Consider the following 15,735-nt stretch of genomic DNA (forward strand, 5'->3'; position numbering starts at 1 on the left):
AACCTAATTATTTAAAATCTTTGTATTTTTTTGTTTTGTAAATTTCATTTGTCTTTTAACGTTTGGTATTTGTTTAATTATGCTTGTAATTTGTTAAAGTTTTAATAAACGGTTTTATCCCTCTGCAGGGGATAGCCAAATTAAAAAAAAAAAATCTGTTCTTATCAGTTTAATATCTGATACGTCCCCTATCTGGGGACCATATATTAAATGGATTTTTAGAACAGGGAGATGGAAAAAGAGCTTGCTCTGTCCACTCCACGCATTGACCTGGTATTGCAGTATCTCCAGGACCGGTGCACCCCTTCTTTAATGCAGTTTCTAAAATCAGAAAGAATTGAATTCAATGTTTTTTGTTCATTTTGCTTGTTTGTCGGATTTTGGGATGGACTCTTTGGCTTTGCTTTTCTTCTCCTCATTGGATTTTTCATGTTCAAAGTTGCAGAAGCCAGATTACAAGCTCATTTTGGTTCAACTTCAGCAACTGTGCATTGCATTGCCATGTAATGTGATGCAATGCTATCTTTCTAGCTCTCCCTTTTTACTTCCTTTTGGATAAACAGACATATTAGGCAAGCATTTTGGAGCTTTCACCTAAATAACTACAGGTGGTGAGATAAGCTGCACAATATAATTGACCTTTCAGTATATTGTTGCACACACACCATCTATTTAGCAAATGCCCTTGTTATCAACAGCAGCCTTTTAAACTCACCTGAGCTAACAGGTATGTGCGCTGGTTACTCTGCTGCGCTTAAAATTTCTTTTTTGGTTTGCTACAATGCCTTTTCTGAAACGTTGTCTCCTTCTGCTGGAACACTGACTTCTTTCATTTAATGCCTGCAGACTATAAAAGAGAACCCAACCCAAAAAGTTTGGTTGATTAGTCTGTGGCATTCTGTTAAACTGTTGCTTATGGCGGTCTCTGTGAGCTTCTCAGCGACATTCAGCCAGCCAGGTATCCTGCCTGCAGTAGATGGAATGTGGCAATGGAACGCTGGCTGCGCGTGTCATAATAGGCTCTGAGCCTTTATATACCTGTGCACAGCAGCAGCCACCTTCAGTCTGCTGCTGGACAGCCAGCAGCAGCAGCAGCAGGAGAGGTATGTAATCAGGAGCCCTCCTGCTAAGGGTAGACAGCTGCTCGTTCCACCCCACCCCCCGCCTTAATTGGTTCTCCTCCCTTCCAACGGTGTTGAGGCGGGTGGGAACAGCAGGGGGTGAAGGTGCTGTGTTTAAAGAGGTGGAGTTATGCAGATCTAAAACGCGTGGATTGCAGCAGCAGCAAGCCGAAAAGTGCAGGCATGTAAGGGATCTAGAGGTTGACAACATGTCTTCTTAACGGGAGTCCAGGAGCTCATCTCCACAAATGGACTTTTCAGGATCCTTGGGTGGCTCCGTAGTTTGAAACCAATTCTGGTTATCGCTTCTCGGCCTTTTGGCTAAGATCAAGTGTAGTATCTTTCGAAAAGGCGGTTTTGGATGTTGGCCGCCCTAGTAGATTGATACATTATGCACACTGGGGTTTAGGCGCTTGTTAGTACGCCAGGTGGCTAATATAGTCATCTGGTGGAAAGCATGGCCCCCCAGGATCGACGCCATTGGGCCGGGGAAGATCGAAAGCCCGAAGTGTGAAGTGCCCCAGGAGTGGTGACCCTGGGGTGCCTTAACTCACTGGGATTGGGAACCCCACTTGAGTTTATGGCACATTTGCACAAGCACTTCAAATTTTCTTTCTTCGCACACACCCTTATTCCGGGCCTTCTGGCCTTAGGATGGGGAATTTTTCAATTCCCGGTCGAAGGTCCGGGCAGTATTATACTGTGAAACCTTCACTATTTATTTAATTTCTTTGTCACTGTGTGTCCACTTATTCACGTGTGTCACGTCCTACTAGGATTTTGTCGGGATGCGGTTCCCTTACGGGTTCCTCTCTTGGCAGGTCTAGGGGGGGAGTGTGTGGCCATCAGGTTCCGCTCCCCCCTGAACCCCCCTGGCTCTCCTCTTTCGGGAGGAGAGCGTTGTTGGCTCCCCTCTTCCGGGAGGGGAGCACAGTCTTTGGCTCCCAGTGCCTTGCTCGGGTGAGAACTCGGGCAGGTGCTGGGGGTAAGATTGGGTCGCCTCTGGCTTCGGCTGGAGGTGGCTTTTTGTCCCTGTTCCTCGCTGTGGCCTTTTGGCTCGGAGGGACGGGGAATGGTTTGGGGGACCCTTCTCCTTTTGGAGAGGGTTTCAAGAAGACCAGCATCCTAGTGCACTTTTTTTGTGGCACTTGTCACTTTTTTAAGCGCACTCGGGTTTTGTACACGAATTCGGGCTTTCGCAAAAAAAAAAAATCTGTTCTTATCAGTTTAATATCTGATACGTCCCCTATCTGGGGACCATATATTAAATGGATTTTTAGAACAGGGAGATGGAAAAAGAGCTTGCTCTGTCCACTCCACGCATTGACCTGGTATTGCAGTATCTCCAGGACCGGTGCACCCCTTCTTTAATGCAGTTTCTAAAATCAGAAAGAATTGAATTCAATGTTTTTTGTTCATTTTGCTTGTTTGTCGGATTTTGGGATGGACTCTTTGGCTTTGCTTTTCTTCTCCTCATTGGATTTTTCATGTTCAAAGTTGCAGAAGCCAGATTACAAGCTCATTTTGGTTCAACTTCAGCAACTGTGCATTGCATTGCCATGTAATGTGATGCAATGCTATCTTTCTAGCTCTCCCTTTTTACTTCCTTTTGGATAAACAGACATATTAGGCAAGCATTTTGGAGCTTTCACCTAAATAACTACAGGTGGTGAGATAAGCTGCACAATATAATTGACCTTTCAGTATATTGTTGCACACACACCATCTATTTAGCAAATGCCCTTGTTATCAACAGCAGCCTTTTAAACTCACCTGAGCTAACAGGTATGTGCGCTGGTTACTCTGCTGCGCTTAAAATTTCTTTTTTGGTTTGCTACAATGCCTTTTCTGAAACGTTGTCTCCTTCTGCTGGAACACTGACTTCTTTCATTTAATGCCTGCAGACTATAAAAGAGAACCCAACCCAAAAAGTTTGGTTGATTAGTCTGTGGCATTCTGTTAAACTGTTGCTTATGGCGGTCTCTGTGAGCTTCTCAGCGACATTCAGCCAGCCAGGTATCCTGCCTGCAGTAGATGGAATGTGGCAATGGAACGCTGGCTGCGCGTGTCATAATAGGCTCTGAGCCTTTATATACCTGTGCACAGCAGCAGCCACCTTCAGTCTGCTGCTGGACAGCCAGCAGCAGCAGCAGCAGGAGAGGTATGTAATCAGGAACCCTCCTGCTAAGGGTAGACAGCTGCTCGTTCCACCCCACCCCCCGCCTTAATTGGTTCTCCTCCCTTCCAACGGTGTTGAGGCGGGTGGGAACAGCAGGGGGTGAAGGTGCTGTGTTTAAAGAGGTGGAGTTATGCAGATCTAAAACGCGTGGATTGCAGCAGCAGCAAGCCGAAAAGTGCAGGCATGTAAGGGATCTAGAGGTTGACAACATGTCTTCTTAACGGGAGTCCAGGAGCTCATCTCCACAAATGGACTTTTCAGGATCCTTGGGTGGATCCGTAGTTTGAAACCAATTCTGGTTATCGCTTCTCGACCTTTTGGCTAAGATCAAGTGTAGTATCTGTTCTTATCAGTTTAATATCTGATACGTCCCCTATCTGGGGACCATATATTAAATGGATTTTTAGAACAGGGAGATGGAAAAAGAGCTTGCTCTGTCCACTCCACGCATTGACCTGGTATTGCAGTATCTCCAGGACCGGTGCACCCCTTCTTTAATGCAGTTTCTAAAATCAGAAAGAATTGAATTCAATGTTTTTTGTTCATTTTGCTTGTTTGTCGGATTTTGGGATGGACTCTTTGGCTTTGCTTTTCTTCTCCTCATTGGATTTTTCATGTTCAAAGTTGCAGAAGCCAGATTACAAGCTCATTTTGGTTCAACTTCAGCAACTGTGCATTGCATTGCCATGTAATGTGATGCAATGCTATCTTTCTAGCTCTCCCTTTTTACTTCCTTTTGGATAAACAGACATATTAGGCAAGCATTTTGGAGCTTTCACCTAAATAACTACAGGTGGTGAGATAAGCTGCACAATATAATTTACCTTTCAGTATATTGTTGCACACACACCATCTATTTAGCAAATGCCCTTGTTATCAACAGCAGCCTTTTAAACTCACCTGAGCTAACAGGTATGTGCGCTGGTTACTCTGCTGCGCTTAAAATTTCTTTTTTGGTTTGCTACAATGCCTTTTCTGAAACGTTGTCTCCTTCTGCTGGAACACTGACTTCTTTCATTTAATGCCTGCAGACTATAAAAGAGAACCCAACCCAAAAAGTTTGGTTGATTAGTCTGTGGCATTCTGTTAAACTGTTGCTTATGGCGGTCTCTGTGAGCTTCTCAGCGACATTCAGCCAGCCAGGTATCCTGCCTGCAGTAGATGGAATGTGGCAATGGAACGCTGGCTGCGCGTGTCATAATAGGCTCTGAGCCTTTATATACCTGTGCACAGCAGCAGCCACCTTCAGTCTGCTGCTGGACAGCCAGCAGCAGCAGCAGCAGGAGAGGTATGTAATCAGGAGCCCTCCTGCTAAGGGTAGACAGCTGCTCGTTCCACCCCACCCCCCGCCTTAATTGGTTCTCCTCCCTTCCAACGGTGTTGAGGCGGGTGGGAACAGCAGGGGGTGAAGGTGCTGTGTTTAAAGAGGTGGAGTTATGCAGATCTAAAACGCGTGGATTGCAGCAGCAGCAAGCCGAAAAGTGCAGGCATGTAAGGGATCTAGAGGTTGACAACATGTCTTCTTAACGGGAGTCCAGGAGCTCATCTCCACAAATGGACTTTTCAGGATCCTTGGGTGGCTCCGTAGTTTGAAACCAATTCTGGTTATCGCTTCTCGGCCTTTTGGCTAAGATCAAGTGTAGTATCTGTTCTTATCAGTTTAATATCTGATACGTCCCCTATCTGGGGACCATATATTAAATGGATTTTTAGAACAGGGAGATGGAAAAAGAGCTTGCTCTGTCCACTCCACGCATTGACCTGGTATTGCAGTATCTCCAGGACCGGTGCACCCCTTCTTTAATGCAGTTTCTAAAATCAGAAAGAATTGAATTCAATGTTTTTTGTTCATTTTGCTTGTTTGTCGGATTTTGGGATGGACTCTTTGGCTTTGCTTTTCTTCTCCTCATTGGATTTTTCATGTTCAAAGTTGCAGAAGCCAGATTACAAGCTCATTTTGGTTCAACTTCAGCAACTGTGCATTGCATTGCCATGTAATATGATGCAATGCTATCTTTCTAGCTCTCCCTTTTTACTTCCTTTTGGATAAACAGACATATTAGGCAAGCATTTTGGAGCTTTCACCTAAATAACTACAGGTGGTGAGATAAGCTGCACAATATAATTGACCTTTCAGTATATTGTTGCACACACACCATCTATTTAGCAAATGCCCTTGTTATCAACAGCAGCCTTTTAAACTCACCTGAGCTAACAGGTATGTGCGCTGGTTACTCTGCTGCGCTTAAAATTTCTTTTTTGGTTTGCTACAATGCCTTTTCTGAAACGTTGTCTCCTTCTGCTGGAACACTGACTTCTTTCATTTAATGCCTGCAGACTATAAAAGAGAACCCAACCCAAAAAGTTTGGTTGATTAGTCTGTGGCATTCTGTTAAACTGTTGCTTATGGCGGTCTCTGTGAGCTTCTCAGCGACATTCAGCCAGCCAGGTATCCTGCCTGCAGTAGATGGAATGTGGCAATGGAACGCTGGCTGCGCGTGTCATAATAGGCTCTGAGCCTTTATATACCTGTGCACAGCAGCAGCCACCTTCAGTCTGCTGCTGGACAGCCAGCAGCAGCAGCAGCAGGAGAGGTATGTAATCAGGAGCCCTCCTGCTAAGGGTAGACAGCTGCTCGTTCCACCCCACCCCCCGCCTTAATTGGTTCTCCTCCCTTCCAACGGTGTTGAGGCGGGTGGGAACAGCAGGGGGTGAAGGTGCTGTGTTTAAAGAGGTGGAGTTATGCAGATCTAAAACGCGTGGATTGCAGCAGCAGCAAGCCGAAAAGTGCAGGCATGTAAGGGATCTAGAGGTTGACAACATGTCTTCTTAACGGGAGTCCAGGAGCTCATCTCCACAAATGGACTTTTCAGGATCCTTGGGTGGCTCCGTAGTTTGAAACCAATTCTGGTTATCGCTTCTCGGCCTTTTGGCTAAGATCAAGTGTAGTATCTGTTCTTATCAGTTTAATATCTGATACGTCCCCTATCTGGGGACCATATATTAAATGGATTTTTAGAACAGGGAGATGGAATAAGAGCTTGCTCTGTCCACTCCACGCATTGACCTGGTATTGCAGTATCTCCAGGACCGGTGCACCCCTTCTTTAATGCAGTTTCTAAAATCAGAAAGAATTGAATTCAATGTTTTTTGTTCATTTTGCTTGTTTGTCGGATTTTGGGATGGACTCTTTGGCTTTGCTTTTCTTCTCCTCATTGGATTTTTCATGTTCAAAGTTGCAGAAGCCAGATTACAAGCTCATTTTGGTTCAACTTCAGCAACTGTGCATTGCATTGCCATGTAATGTGATGCAATGCTATCTTTCTAGCTCTCCCTTTTTACTTCCTTTTGGATAAACAGACATATTAGGCAAGCATTTTGGAGCTTTCACCTAAATAACTACAGGTGGTGAGATAAGCTGCACAATATAATTGACCTTTCAGTATATTGTTGCACACACACCATCTATTTAGCAAATGCCCTTGTTATCAACAGCAGCCTTTTAAACTCACCTGAGCTAACAGGTATGTGCGCTGGTTACTCTGCTGCGCTTAAAATTTCTTTTTTGGTTTGCTACAATGCCTTTTCTGAAACGTTGTCTCCTTCTGCTGGAACACTGACTTCTTTCATTTAATGCCTGCAGACTATAAAAGAGAACCCAACCCAAAAAGTTTGGTTGATTAGTCTGTGGCATTCTGTTAAACTGTTGCTTATGGCGGTCTCTGTGAGCTTCTCAGCGACATTCAGCCAGCCAGGTATCCTGCCTGCAGTAGATGGAATGTGGCAATGGAACGCTGGCTGCGCGTGTCATAATAGGCTCTGAGCCTTTATATACCTGTGCACAGCAGCAGCCACCTTCAGTCTGCTGCTGGACAGCCAGCAGCAGCAGCAGCAGGAGAGGTATGTAATCAGGAGCCCTCCTGCTAAGGGTAGACAGCTGCTCGTTCCACCCCACCCCCCGCCTTAATTGGTTCTCCTCCCTTCCAACGGTGTTGAGGCGGGTGGGAACAGCAGGGGGTGAAGGTGCTGTGTTTAAAGAGGTGGAGTTATGCAGATCTAAAACGCGTGGATTGCAGCAGCAGCAAGCCGAAAAGTGCAGGCATGTAAGGGATCTAGAGGTTGACAACATGTCTTCTTAACGGGAGTCCAGGAGCTCATCTCCACAAATGGACTTTTCAGGATCCTTGGGTGGCTCCGTAGTTTGAAACCAATTCTGGTTATCGCTTCTCGGCCTTTTGGCTAAGATCAAGTGTAGTATCTGTTCTTATCAGTTTAATATCTGATACGTCCCCTATCTGGGGACCATATATTAAATGGATTTTTAGAACAGGGAGATGGAATAAGAGCTTGCTCTGTCCACTCCACGCATTGACCTGGTATTGCAGTATCTCCAGGACCGGTGCACCCCTTCTTTAATGCAGTTTCTAAAATCAGAAAGAATTGAATTCAATGTTTTTTGTTCATTTTGCTTGTTTGTCGGATTTTGGGATGGACTCTTTGGCTTTGCTTTTCTTCTCCTCATTGGATTTTTCATGTTCAAAGTTGCAGAAGCCAGATTACAAGCTCATTTTGGTTCAACTTCAGCAACTGTGCATTGCATTGCCATGTAATGTGATGCAATGCTATCTTTCTAGCTCTCCCTTTTTACTTCCTTTTGGATAAACAGACATATTAGGCAAGCATTTTGGAGCTTTCACCTAAATAACTACAGGTGGTGAGATAAGCTGCACAATATAATTGACCTTTCAGTATATTGTTGCACACACACCATCTATTTAGCAAATGCCCTTGTTATCAACAGCAGCCTTTTAAACTCACCTGAGCTAACAGGTATGTGCGCTGGTTACTCTGCTGCGCTTAAAATTTCTTTTTTGGTTTGCTACAATGCCTTTTCTGAAACGTTGTCTCCTTCTGCTGGAACACTGACTTCTTTCATTTAATGCCTGCAGACTATAAAAGAGAACCCAACCCAAAAAGTTTGGTTGATTAGTCTGTGGCATTCTGTTAAACTGTTGCTTATGGCGGTCTCTGTGAGCTTCTCAGCGACATTCAGCCAGCCAGGTATCCTGCCTGCAGTAGATGGAATGTGGCAATGGAACGCTGGCTGCGCGTGTCATAATAGGCTCTGAGCCTTTATATACCTGTGCACAGCAGCAGCCACCTTCAGTCTGCTGCTGGACAGCCAGCAGCAGCAGCAGCAGGAGAGGTATGTAATCAGGAGCCCTCCTGCTAAGGGTAGACAGCTGCTCGTTCCACCCCACCCCCCGCCTTAATTGGTTCTCCTCCCTTCCAACGGTGTTGAGGCGGGTGGGAACAGCAGGGGGTGAAGGTGCTGTGTTTAAAGAGGTGGAGTTATGCAGATCTAAAACGCGTGGATTGCAGCAGCAGCAAGCCGAAAAGTGCAGGCATGTAAGGGATCTAGAGGTTGACAACATGTCTTCTTAACGGGAGTCCAGGAGCTCATCTCCACAAATGGACTTTTCAGGATCCTTGGGTGGCTCCGTAGTTTGAAACCAATTCTGGTTATCGCTTCTCGGCCTTTTGGCTAAGATCAAGTGTAGTATCTTTCGAAAAGGCGGTTTTGGATGTTGGCCGCCCTAGTAGATTGATACATTATGCACACTGGGGTTTAGGCGCTTGTTAGTACGCCAGGTGGCTAATATAGTCATCTGGTGGAAAGCATGGCCCCCCAGGATCGACGCCATTGGGCCGGGGAAGATCGAAAGCCCGAAGTGTGAAGTGCCCCAGGAGTGGTGACCCTGGGGTGCCTTAACTCACTGGGATTGGGAACCCCACTTGAGTTTATGGCACATTTGCACAAGCACTTCAAATTTTCTTTCTTCGCACACACCCTTATTCCGGGCCTTCTGGCCTTAGGATGGGGAATTTTTCAATTCCCGGTCGAAGGTCCGGGCAGTATTATACTGTGAAACCTTCACTATTTATTTAATTTCTTTGTCACTGTGTGTCCACTTATTCACGTGTGTCACGTCCTACTAGAATTTTGTCGGGATGCGGTTCCCTTACGGGTTCCTCTCTTGGCAGGTCTAGGGGGGGAGTGTGTGGCCATCAGGTTCCGCTCCCCCCTGAACCCCCCTGGCTCTCCTCTTTCGGGAGGAGAGCGTTGTTGGCTCCCCTCTTCCGGGAGGGGAGCACAGTCTTTGGCTCCCAGTGCCTTGCTCGGGTGAGAACTCGGGCAGGTGCTGGGGGTAAGATTGGGTCGCCTCTGGCTTCGGCTGGAGGTGGCTTTTTGTCCCTGTTCCTCGCTGTGGCCTTTTGGCTCGGAGGGACGGGGAATGGTTTGGGGGACCCTTCTCCTTTTGGAGAGGGTTTCAAGAAGACCAGCATCCTAGTGCACTTTTTTTGTGGCACTTGTCACTTTTTTAAGCGCACTCGGGTTTTGTACACGAATTCGGGCTTTCGATAAAAAAAAAAAAAAATCTGTTCTTATCAGTTTAATATCTGATACGTCCCCTATCTGGGGACCATATATTAAATGGATTTTTAGAACAGGGAGATGGAAAAAGAGCTTGCTCTGTCCACTCCACGCATTGACCTGGTATTGCAGTATCTCCAGGACCGGTGCACCCCTTCTTTAATGCAGTTTCTAAAATCAGAAAGAATTGAATTCAATGTTTTTTGTTCATTTTGCTTGTTTGTCGGATTTTGGGATGGACTCTTTGGCTTTGCTTTTCTTCTCCTCATTGGATTTTTCATGTTCAAAGTTGCAGAAGCCAGATTACAAGCTCATTTTGGTTCAACTTCAGCAACTGTGCATTGCATTGCCATGTAATGTGATGCAATGCTATCTTTCTAGCTCTCCCTTTTTACTTCCTTTTGGATAAACAGACATATTAGGCAAGCATTTTGGAGCTTTCACCTAAATAACTACAGGTGGTGAGATAAGCTGCACAATATAATTGACCTTTCAGTATATTGTTGCACACACACCATCTATTTAGCAAATGCCCTTGTTATCAACAGCAGCCTTTTAAACTCACCTGAGCTAACAGGTATGTGCGCTGGTTACTCTGCTGCGCTTAAAATTTCTTTTTTCGTTTGCTACAATGCCTTTTCTGAAACGTTGTCTCCTTCTGCTGGAACACTGACTTCTTTCATTTAATGCCTGCAGACTATAAAAGAGAACCCAACCCAAAAAGTTTGGTTGATTAGTCTGTGGCATTCTGTTAAACTGTTGCTTATGGCGGTCTCTGTGAGCTTCTCAGCGACATTCAGCCAGCCAGGTATCCTGCCTGCAGTAGATGGAATGTGGCAATGGAACGCTGGCTGCGCGTGTTATAATAGGCTCTGAGCCTTTATATACCTGTGCACAGCAGCAGCCACCTTCAGTCTGCTGCTGGACAGCCAGCAGCAGCAGCAGCAGGAGAGGTATGTAATCAGGAGCCCTCCTGCTAAGGGTAGACAGCTGCTCGTTCCACCCCACCCCCCGCCTTAATTGGTTCTCCTCCCTTCCAACGGTGTTGAGGCGGGTGGGAACAGCAGGGGGTGAAGGTGCTGTGTTTAAAGAGGTGGAGTTATGCAGATCTAAAACGCGTGGATTGCAGCAGCAGCAAGCCGAAAAGTGCAGGCATGTAAGGGATCTAGAGGTTGACAACATGTCTTCTTAACGGGAGTCCAGGAGCTCATCTCCACAAATGGACTTTTCAGGATCCTTGGGTGGCTCCGTAGTTTGAAACCAATTCTGGTTATCGCTTCTCGGCCTTTTGGCTAAGATCAAGTGTAGTATCTGTTCTTATCAGTTTAATATCTGATACGTCCCCTATCTGGGGACCATATATTAAATGGATTTTTAGAACAGGGAGATGGAAAAAGAGCTTGCTCTGTCCACTCCACGCATTGACCTGGTATTGCAGTATCTCCAGGACCGGTGCACCCCTTCTTTAATGCAGTTTCTAAAATCAGAAAGAATTGAATTCAATGTTTTTTGTTCATTTTGCTTGTTTGTCGGATTTTGGGATGGACTCTTTGGCTTTGCTTTTCTTCTCCTCATTGGATTTTTCATGTTCAAAGTTGCAGAAGCCAGATTACAAGCTCATTTTGGTTCAACTTCAGCAACTGTGCATTGCATTGCCATGTAATGTGATGCAATGCTATCTTTCCAGCTCTCCCTTTTTACTTCCTTTTGGATAAACAGACATATTAGGCAAGCATTTTGGAGCTTTCACCTAAATAACTACAGGTGGTGAGATAAGCTGCACAATATAATTGACCTTTCAGTATATTGTTGCACACACACCATCTATTTAGCAAATGCCCTTGTTATCAACAGCAGCCTTTTAAACTCACCTGAGCTAACAGGTATGTGCGCTGGTTACTCTGCTGCGCTTAAAATTTCTTTTTTGGTTTGCTTCAATGCCTTTTCTGAAACGTTGTCTCCTTCTGCTGGAACACTGACTTCTTTCATTTAATGCCTGCAGACTATAAAAGAGAACCCAACCCAAAAAGTTTGGTTGATTAGTCTGTGGCATTCTGTTAAACTGTTGCTTATGGCGGTCTCTGTGAGCTTCTCAGCGACATTCAGCCAGCCAGGTATCCTGCCTGCAGTAGATGGAATGTGGCAATGGAACGCTGGCTGCGCGTGTCATAATAGGCTCTGAGCCTTTATATACCTGTGCACAGCAGCAGCCACCTTCAGTCTGCTGCTGGACAGCCAGCAGCAGCAGCAGCAGGAGAGGTATGTAATCAGGAGCCCTCCTGCTAAGGGTAGACAGCTGCTCGTTCCACCCCACCCCCCGCCTTAATTGGTTCTCCTCCCTTCCAACGGTGTTGAGGCGGGTGGGAACAGCAGGGGGTGAAGGTGCTGTGTTTAAAGAGGTGGAGTTATGCAGATCTAAAACGCGTGGATTGCAGCAGCAGCAAGCCGAAAAGTGCAGGCATGTAAGGGATCTAGAGGTTGACAACATGTCTTCTTAACGGGAGTCCAGGAGCTCATCTCCACAAATGGACTTTTCAGGATCCTTGGGTGGCTCCGTAGTTTGAAACCAATTCTGGTTATCGCTTCTCGGCCTTTTGGCTAAGATCAAGTGTAGTATCTGTTCTTATCAGTTTAATATCTGATACGTCCCCTATCTGGGGACCATATATTAAATGGATTTTTAGAACAGGGAGATGGAAAAAGAGCTTGCTCTGTCCACTCCACGCATTGACCTGGTATTGCAGTATCTCCAGGACCGGTGCACCCCTTCTTTAATGCAGTTTCTAAAATCAGAAAGAATTGAATTCAATGTTTTTTGTTCATTTTGCTTGTTTGTCGGATTTTGGGATGGACTCTTTGGCTTTGCTTTTCTTCTCCTCATTGGATTTTTCATGTTCAAAGTTGCAGAAGCCAGATTACAAGCTCATTTTGGTTCAACTTCAGCAACTGTGCATTGCATTGCCATGTAATGTGATGCAATGCTATCTTTCTAGCTCTCCCTTTTTACTTCCTTTTGGATAAACAGACATATTAGGCAAGCATTTTGGAGCTTTCACCTAAATAACTACAGGTGGTGAGATAAGCTGCACAATATAATTGACCTTTCAGTATATTGTTGCACACACACCATCTATTTAGCAAATGCCCTTGTTATCAACAGCAGCCTTTTAAACTCACCTGAGCTAACAGGTATGTGCGCTGGTTACTCTGCTGCGCTTAAAATTTCTTTTTTGGTTTGCTACAATGCCTTTTCTGAAACGTTGTCTCCTTCTGCTGGAACACTGACTTCTTTCATTTAATGCCTGCAGACTATAAAAGAGAACCCAACCCAAAAAGTTTGGTTGATTAGTCTGTGGCATTCTGTTAAACTGTTGCTTATGGCGGTCTCTGTGAGCTTCTCAGCGACATTCAGCCAGCCAGGTATCCTGCCTGCAGTAGATGGAATGTGGCAATGGAACGCTGGCTGCGCGTGTCATAATAGGCTCTGAGCCTTTATATACCTGTGCACAGCAGCAGCCACCTTCAGTCTGCTGCTGGACAGCCAGCAGCAGCAGCAGCAGGAGAGGTATGTAATCAGGAGCCCTCCTGCTAAGGGTAGACAGCTGCTCGTTCCACCCCACCCCCCGCCTTAATTGGTTCTCCTCCCTTCCAACGGTGTTGAGGCGGGTGGGAACAGCAGGGGGTGAAGGTGCTGTGTTTAAAGAGGTGGAGTTATGCAGATCTAAAACGCGTGGATTGCAGCAGCAGCAAGCCGAAAAGTGCAGGCATGTAAGGGATCTAGAGGTTGACAACATGTCTTCTTAACGGGAGTCCAGGAGCTCATCTCCACAAATGGACTTTTCAGGATCCTTGGGTGGCTCCGTAGTTTGAAACCAATTCTGGTTATCGCTTCTCGGCCTTTTGGCTAAGATCAAGTGTAGTATCTGTTCTTATCAGTTTAATATCTGATACGTCCCCTATCTGGGGACCATATATTAAATGGATTTTTAGAACAGGGAGATGGAAAAAGAGCTTGCTCTGTCCACTCCACGCATTGACCTGGTATTGCAGTATCTCCAGGACCGGTGCACCCCTTCTTTAATGCAGTTTCTAAAATCAGAAAGAATTGAATTCAATGTTTTTTGTTCATTTTGCTTGTTTGTCGGATTTTGGGATGGACTCTTTGGCTTTGCTTTTCTTCTCCTCATTGGATTTTTCATGTTCAAAGTTGCAGAAGCCAGATTACAAGCTCATTTTGGTTCAACTTCAGCAACTGTGCATTGCATTGCCATGTAATGTGATGCAATGCTATCTTTCTAGCTCTCCCTTTTTACTTCCTTTTGGATAAACAGACATATTAGGCAAGCATTTTGGAGCTTTCACCTAAATAACTACAGGTGGTGAGATAAGCTGCACAATATAATTGACCTTTCAGTATATTGTTGCACACACACCATCTATTTAGCAAATGCCCTTGTTATCAACAGCAGCCTTTTAAACTCACCTGAGCTAACAGGTATGTGCGCTGGTTACTCTGCTGCGCTTAAAATTTCTTTTTTGGTTTGCTACAATGCCTTTTCTGAAACGTTGTCTCCTTCTGCTGGAACACTGACTTCTTTCATTTAATGCCTGCAGACTATAAAAGAGAACCCAACCCAAAATGTTTGGTTGATTAGTCTGTGGCATTCTGTTAAACTGTTGCTTATGGCGGTCTCTGTGAGCTTCTCAGCGACATTCAGCCAGCCAGGTATCCTGCCTGCAGTAGATGGAATGTGGCAATGGAACGCTGGCTGCGCGTGTCATAATAGGCTCTGAGCCTTTATATACCTGTGCACAGCAGCAGCCACCTTCAGTCTGCTGCTGGACAGCCAGCAGCAGCAGCAGCAGGAGAGGTATGTAATCAGGAGCCCTCCTGCTAAGGGTAGACAGCTGCTCGTTCCACCCCACCCCCCGCCTTAATTGGTTCTCCTCCCTTCCAAGGGTGTTGAGGCGGGTGGGAACAGCAGGGGGTGAAGGTGCTGTGTTTAAAGAGGTGGAGTTATGCAGATCTAAAACGCGTGGATTGCAGCAGCAGCAAGCCGAAAAGTGCAGGCATGTAAGGGATCTAGAGGTTGACAACATGTCTTCTTAACGGGAGTCCAGGAGCTCATCTCCACAAATGGACTTTTCAGGATCCTTGGGTGGCTCCGTAGTTTGAAACCAATTCTGGTTATCGCTTCTCGGCCTTTTGGCTAAGATCAAGTGTAGTATCTGTTCTTATCAGTTTAATATCTGATACGTCCCCTATCTGGGGACCATATATTAAATGGATTTTTAGAACAGGGAGATGGAAAAAGAGCTTGCTCTGTCCACTCCACGCATTGACCTGGTATTGCAGTATCTCCAGGACCGGTGCACCCCTTCTTTAATGCAGTTTCTAAAATCAGAAAGAATTGAATTCAATGTTTTTTGTTCATTTTGCTTGTTTGTCGGATTTTGGGATGGACTCTTTGGCTTTGCTTTTCTTCTCCTCATTGGATTTTTCATGTTCAAAGTTGCAGAAGCCAGATTACAAGCTCATTTTGGTTCAACTTCAGCAACTGTGCATTGCATTGCCATGTAATGTGATGCAATGCTATCTTTCTAGCTCTCCCTTTTTACTTCCTTTTGGATAAACAGACATATTAGGCAAGCATTTTGGAGCTTTCACCTAAATAACTACAGGTGGTGAGATAAGCTGCACAATATAATTGACCTTTCAGTATATTGTTGCACACACACCATCTATTTAGCAAATGCCCTTGTTATCAACAGCAGCCTTTTAAACTCACCTGAGCTAACAGGTATGTGCGCTGGTTACTCTGCTGCGCTTAAAATTTCTTTTTTGGTTTGCTACAATGCCTTTTCTGAAACGTTGTCTCCTTCTGCTGGAACACTGACTTCTTTCATTTAATGCCTGCAGACTATAAAAGAGAACCCAACCCAAAAAGTTTGGTTGATTAGTCTGTGGCATTCTGTTAAACTGTTGCTTATGGCGGTCT

General features: G+C 45.3%; 11 non-coding genes and 2 pseudogenes across 11 annotated transcripts; all 13 read left to right on the forward strand.

Moving 5' to 3' along the window:
* Positions 1 to 116: 116 nt before the first annotated feature.
* LOC141234549 (U2 spliceosomal RNA) lies at positions 117 to 307 on the forward strand. Its single transcript, XR_012300521.1, has one exon. It is a non-coding gene; the product is annotated as a U2 spliceosomal RNA (small nuclear RNA).
* Positions 308 to 1,422: 1,115 nt separating this feature from the next.
* Positions 1,423 to 1,514, forward strand: LOC141234665 (U2 spliceosomal RNA; annotated as a pseudogene).
* A 787-nt stretch (positions 1,515 to 2,301) lies between these two features.
* Positions 2,302 to 2,486, forward strand: LOC141234602 (U2 spliceosomal RNA). The gene has a single exon (XR_012300560.1). It is a non-coding gene; the product is annotated as a U2 spliceosomal RNA (small nuclear RNA).
* A 1,115-nt stretch (positions 2,487 to 3,601) lies between these two features.
* On the forward strand, positions 3,602 to 3,792 carry LOC141234496 (U2 spliceosomal RNA). Its single transcript, XR_012300474.1, has one exon. It is a non-coding gene; the product is annotated as a U2 spliceosomal RNA (small nuclear RNA).
* A 1,115-nt stretch (positions 3,793 to 4,907) lies between these two features.
* LOC141234385 (U2 spliceosomal RNA) lies at positions 4,908 to 5,098 on the forward strand. The gene has a single exon (XR_012300365.1). It is a non-coding gene; the product is annotated as a U2 spliceosomal RNA (small nuclear RNA).
* Positions 5,099 to 6,213: 1,115 nt separating this feature from the next.
* Positions 6,214 to 6,404, forward strand: LOC141234170 (U2 spliceosomal RNA). Its single transcript, XR_012300155.1, has one exon. It is a non-coding gene; the product is annotated as a U2 spliceosomal RNA (small nuclear RNA).
* Positions 6,405 to 7,519: 1,115 nt separating this feature from the next.
* On the forward strand, positions 7,520 to 7,710 carry LOC141234182 (U2 spliceosomal RNA). Its single transcript, XR_012300166.1, has one exon. It is a non-coding gene; the product is annotated as a U2 spliceosomal RNA (small nuclear RNA).
* Positions 7,711 to 8,825: 1,115 nt separating this feature from the next.
* LOC141234666 (U2 spliceosomal RNA) lies at positions 8,826 to 8,917 on the forward strand (annotated as a pseudogene).
* A 789-nt stretch (positions 8,918 to 9,706) lies between these two features.
* Positions 9,707 to 9,893, forward strand: LOC141234589 (U2 spliceosomal RNA). Its single transcript, XR_012300548.1, has one exon. It is a non-coding gene; the product is annotated as a U2 spliceosomal RNA (small nuclear RNA).
* Positions 9,894 to 11,008: 1,115 nt separating this feature from the next.
* Positions 11,009 to 11,199, forward strand: LOC141234387 (U2 spliceosomal RNA). Its single transcript, XR_012300367.1, has one exon. It is a non-coding gene; the product is annotated as a U2 spliceosomal RNA (small nuclear RNA).
* Positions 11,200 to 12,314: 1,115 nt separating this feature from the next.
* On the forward strand, positions 12,315 to 12,505 carry LOC141234388 (U2 spliceosomal RNA). The gene has a single exon (XR_012300368.1). It is a non-coding gene; the product is annotated as a U2 spliceosomal RNA (small nuclear RNA).
* Positions 12,506 to 13,620: 1,115 nt separating this feature from the next.
* On the forward strand, positions 13,621 to 13,811 carry LOC141234389 (U2 spliceosomal RNA). Its single transcript, XR_012300369.1, has one exon. It is a non-coding gene; the product is annotated as a U2 spliceosomal RNA (small nuclear RNA).
* Positions 13,812 to 14,926: 1,115 nt separating this feature from the next.
* Positions 14,927 to 15,117, forward strand: LOC141234390 (U2 spliceosomal RNA). Its single transcript, XR_012300370.1, has one exon. It is a non-coding gene; the product is annotated as a U2 spliceosomal RNA (small nuclear RNA).
* Positions 15,118 to 15,735: the final 618 nt, after the last annotated feature.

Source organism: Phyllobates terribilis, unplaced genomic scaffold, assembly GCF_046119375.1.
Source record: "Phyllobates terribilis strain yellow unplaced genomic scaffold, ASM4611937v1 Scaffold_636__1_contigs__length_917067, whole genome shotgun sequence".
Taxonomy (NCBI): Eukaryota; Metazoa; Chordata; class Amphibia; order Anura; family Dendrobatidae; genus Phyllobates; species Phyllobates terribilis.